Source organism: Fistularia commersonii, unplaced genomic scaffold (assembly GCF_037954325.1).
Source record: "Fistularia commersonii isolate RoL2024-O1a breed Wild unplaced genomic scaffold, RoL_Fcom_v1.0 HiC_scaffold_39, whole genome shotgun sequence".
NCBI classification, from domain to species: Eukaryota; Metazoa; Chordata; class Actinopteri; order Syngnathiformes; family Fistulariidae; genus Fistularia; species Fistularia commersonii.
In genome coordinates, this window is record NW_028233997.1 from 1,557,501 (window position 1) to 1,562,500 (window position 5,000).

Sequence of the window (5,000 nt, forward strand, 5' to 3'; positions counted from 1 at the left end):
AAGTAGACCACACTCCAGACTTAATTGAGTCACTAGCATTAGATGTAATTAAACAATTGGGAAATAAAAGAGCCCAGCTAGGCAGTCCAAAACCCGGTGGAGATAGACAGAACGTAAGGGGCTGGGAGCGGCGCCGTAAGGAAAAAAACACAAAATATCATGTACACCAACATATGTTCACGCGCGAACGGGGAACTCCCCGCATGGGTTTTGGGTCTGATAAATGCACGCATCCCCGCCAGGGTCAGCGCTCGGCGGCATGTATTAGCTCTAGAATTGCCACAGTTGTCCAAGTAACGTGAGGAGCAATCAAAGGAACCATAACTGATTTAATGAGCCAGTCGCAGTTTCACTGTACCAGCCGTGTGTACTTAGACTTGCATGGCTTAATCTTTGAGACAAGCATATGCTACTGGCAGGATCAACCAGGTAGGATCGCTCTCGGAGCCTGAGGGCTCCTGTGCGGCGGCGGCGGCCTTCTCTTCGCATACCTCCTGCCGCGGCTCGGCTCCTCTCCACTTCGCTCCGCCCCTACCCGCGCGCGGAAGGCTCCGGCAGCCACCTCCGCCGCAGCCGACCCCCTGACCTTGCTTCTCTCTCGCTGGGGTTCGAGAAATTGCGCGTTTGTCGGAAACGCCGCCGCAGCCGTGATCCGTGGGAGCACGCCCAGGAGTGACGGGGCGTCTCGGTCTCACCGCCAACGAGTCGCGCCCGGGGGCAGCCTGCCCCCCGGACGGTCGGGGCGGACCCGCGAGAGCGGAGGAGCCGTCCACCCACTCCATGGAGTACCAGGACTAGTTCGGCCCTGCGTTCACCCCCCGAGGAGTACCAGGGCCCAGAGCGGAATACATGGATGTTATCGCCCTGTTACCGAATTATATCGATACCGATGTGCTTTTCACCTCATTGCTGAGTGGATTTATAAACAGGAACACCGAAACAGCTCCTTTCAGCTTCACGGCAGAAACGCCCCTGGTAATCCATGGAGTACCAGGGGAAAGCCTGTAAAATAAGCCCATACACACTTCTAACATGGCCTTTATCACCCTGTTACTGCATTACGATGACACCCATTTGCTTTAGATCTCAGTGTCTGCCAACGTACGGAAAAAGCGGGGGGGCATTAAGGGGGGGAGAGAGAGAGACATGGAGATTTTCTCAGCCTCTCATTCTTTTTTTTTTTTTTTTTTTAATTGAACATAAATAGTACACACAAATGTACAAATAAACATGGCAAGGTAGAACTGAATGTCAATGAAACAACCAGGCATGAGGAAGCAAAGGACATCAGGACATTCGTTCTGTATGTAATCAGAAGTTAGTAGTGTTAACGGTTTGTGAGAAATTTACATTGCTAGACAAAAAAAGAAATTAAAAGGAAATAATTAAATAAATAGATAGACAAATGAAATTAAAACCAAAAAAAAAAAATGCAAGGGGAATACAACATGTAATTAAGTTGGCGATTCACAAGGAATCTCAAACATCGAACTGTATATTTTTTGTTGTTTATATATAAACATATATAAACAAACATATATTGTTTGTTGTTGTTTATTTTTGGGATATATTGAGGAATATTTGTTGGAAAGGAATCACAATCTCTTTTTGACAATGTCGAAGTGTATAGGTGGCTATAGAATTTAAAGTTTTCATTGGAAATTATAGCCTCATCTGTAATTTCCTTGTTAAGACGGGCTTCCGCTTTGCTCCGCTCCTCCTCTCCTCCGCTCTTCCGCTCCGGGCCCTGGAACTCCCGATCCGCGGGACTTTGGTGAATTCCGGGCCAGTTTTTTGCTCTTCTGCTCTCCTTCCCTCCTCCGCTTCTTCGCTCCCCCGCTTTGGACCCTGGAACTCTTGAACAGGGCCGGGCTTCTGCCCTCCGCCTCTCCTCTGCTCATCCGCTCCAGGCCCTGGCACTCCCTGTGATCCAGTCATTCGCATGTGCGTGCCCGGAGGTCCGGGAGCTCCACTCAAATGTCCGGGGGGGATAAGGGTAAGGGGTCCATCCCCCCCCCCCCCCCCCCCCCCGCCGCCTCTGAGAAGAGAAAGATCTTCTCCGCTCCTCTGCTCCTCCGCTCCTCCGCTGCAGAACCAGGTACTACCGATCCGCCGGACTCAGGCGAATTGCGGACAGGGCTTTTGCCGTCCTCCGCTCCACCGCTCCTCCGCTCCTCCGCTCCTCCGCTCCTCCGCTCCTCCGCTCCTCCGCTCCTCCGCTCCTCCGCTCCTCCGTTTCGGGCCCTGGAACTCCCGAACCGCTGGACACAAGCGAAAAACGGTCCGGGCTTCTGCTCTCCTCCGCTCCTCACCTCTTCCGCTCAAGGCCCTGGTACTCCCTGTCCGCGGGAACCCCCCCCAACCCACCAAAACAAACTCTCAAACACAAATAAACACACGCACACACACACACACACACACCCACACACACACACACACACACACACACACATACACACACACAAACACACAAACACACACAGACACACCTGAACTCATCATAGCTGTGCTAATAGCATTGGCCGAAACGTATCCACAACCAAACCAGCATTAGCTCATCCACTCATTCACATATGTGTGTGCCCAGAGGTCCGGGAGCTCCAGTCATAAGTCCGGGTGATCTATGTCCGGAGAAGGCTCACATTAGCCGGTCTAAGGGGTCCTGCTGCCCCCCAGCTTCCCGGCCTTTGAGAAGAGACACATAACTCCGCTCTTCCGCTTCTCCGCTATGGGCCCTGGTACTCCCGATCCTCCGAACTCAGGTGAATTGCGTGACGTGCTTCTGCTCTCCTATAAGCCCCTACACACTTCGAACACGGCTGTTATCACCCTGTTACTGCATTTCAATGACACCCATTTGCTTTCGATCTCAGTGTCTGCCACCGTACGGAAAAAGCGGGTGGGGTGGGGGGGCATAAGCGCATTCGTTCTGTAAGTAATCAGAAGTTAATAGTGTTAACGGTTTGCGAGAAATTTTTAATGCTAGACAAAAAAAGAAAATTAAAAGGATATAATTAAATAAATAGATAGAAAAATAAAATTAAAAACGAAAAAAAAAAATGTGAGGGGAATATAACATGTAATTAAGTTGGCGGTTCACAAGGAATCTCAGACATCAAACTGTTTTTAATTGAACATAAATAGTACACCCAAATATACAAATGTACAAATAAACATAGCAAGGTAGAACTGAATGTCAATGAAACAACCAGGGATGAGGAAGCAACGGACATGAGGACATTTGTTCTGTATGTAATGAGAAGTTAATAGTGTTACAGGTTTGTGAGAAATTTACAGTGCGAGACACAAAAAGAAATTAAAAGGAAGTAATTAAATCAATAGATAGACAAATAAGAAATTGAAACGAAAAAAAAAATAAAATTGCAAGGGGAATGTAACATGTAATTAAGTTGTTTTTTTTTGTTTTTTTTTCCAAAAAAAAAGGAACCTCAGACATGGGTAACTATAGTTTTTAGTTTTTGGATTTTTCCATAAGTTTTAAGGATTTTTTTTTTTTTTCTATAATTCAAAATCGTTTATGAAGACATTAAAATTTGGGGAGCATTTTTGCATTCTGTTCTTGTGAATGAAGAACTTGGCCAGGCCTAAAAGAACATTGACACAGAGTTCATCTGTTATGTTGCTTATAAGTAAACAGAATGTTATATCATCTTTTGAGAAGGAAACTGGTGACGATGGAATGAGAAGGAGAAAAAATATATGGTCAGTGGTTTCAATGTTGTCTTCACAAAATGTACAAATATTATCTTCAAAATTAAAGCGTACCCTCGATAATTCCTTAGATGGGTAGATGTCAGTCATAATTTTGAAGTGGGTCTCTTTTGCCTTGGGGGTATGGGTAGAGTCAGATACATAGTTCGCAGCGTGGCAATCGATTCCTCATCAAATTTATTTAAAATATCCTTTTTTTTTTTTTTGACGTCCAGGGAATAAGTTTCCTGTGAAACATTTCCTAATAAAGGAGTTGCTGCGCTTTCTGTCCACAATTGAGATTCCCTGGAGTGATAGTCGGGGTAACTGTGGTTGTACGGTTCGGTGCGTCATTATATTTTTGGTCAGGAATACAAATTGTCGAGGCAGTGCGTTTCGTAACTTTAGCAACTCTAATATGGGAGGCTTGAATCTGTGTGTAGTACAGAACTGCTCATTGTCTAGAGGACTGCCAGTGTCATCCATCAAGTCAATTATTGACCATATACCTTTCTCAAAGCATTCCTTGTAAAACAGAGGTTTGTTGCCATGCAGTACATATCGATTGTTCCAAACTATTATACTGTGTGGTGAGAAATTGTGTACATATATCATTTTCCAGTATAATAATATTTGTTTATGGAACTCTGAACATTTGACAGGAATCTTGTTGATATCCAAGTCAGAGATAAGCAGAAGACTTAGGCCGCCGACTTTGTTGAATAAGTAGTTTGGAGTACAATAGCAGAAAGAATGATGAGGTTTGATCCAGGATTTCAACCAGTTCACCTTCAATGTCCCATTCAAGCAGTCCAACTCTATCACTTTCAGCCCTCCTTCACTTGTTTCTTTCACCATATGTGATTTTTCTTAGATGGTGTGGTCTGTTCCTCCAGATAAAGTTGAAATTGATTTGGTTAACAGATTTTACGAGTTGATTTGGAGCAGCATTGGAATACGCTGGGTATATACATCTGGATAAACACATCCATTTTAGTCAAATATATCCGGCCTAATATTGATAAATCTCTCTGGAGCCATATATTAGAATTAAGCTTTACTTTGATTCAGTTTAGATTCAATGTTCCTGGATTGATTTAACGTTTGGTCCTTGGATAGGAAAATGCTCAAGTATTTTATTTCTGATTTCATAGAAACATCACTGATTTCCTTTAGTGGCGAGTCATGCAGCGCAAGAAGTTTGCATTTCTTTAAGTTTAATGACAATCCTGAAGCCTTGGAGAATGTTTTGGTTTTTTTCAGCACTTATTGGGACTTGATGTTCATTT